Raw genomic sequence first — 283 nt, 5'->3', positions numbered from 1 at the left:
TGCAAACTGCATGAAGTATCCTACTGCAAACTGCATGAAGTATCCTACTGCAAACTGCACAAAGTAGCCTACTGCAAACTGTATGAAGTAGCCTACTGCAAACTGCATGAAGTAGCCTACTGCAAACTGCACGGAGTAGCCTACTGCAAACTGCACAAAGTAGCCTACTGCAAACTGCATGAAGTATCCTACTGCAAACTGCACAAAGTAGCCTACTGCAAACTGCACGGAGTAGCCTACTGCAAACTGCATGAAGTAGCCTACTGCAAACTGTATGAAGTAG

This window comes from Notolepis coatsorum, assembly GCF_963971535.1.
Source record: "Notolepis coatsorum genome assembly, chromosome: 19".
In the NCBI taxonomy this organism is placed as follows: domain Eukaryota; kingdom Metazoa; phylum Chordata; class Actinopteri; order Aulopiformes; family Paralepididae; genus Notolepis; species Notolepis coatsorum.
The sequence above is the reverse complement of the archived record's forward strand: the minus strand, read 5'-3'. Positions refer to the sequence as shown.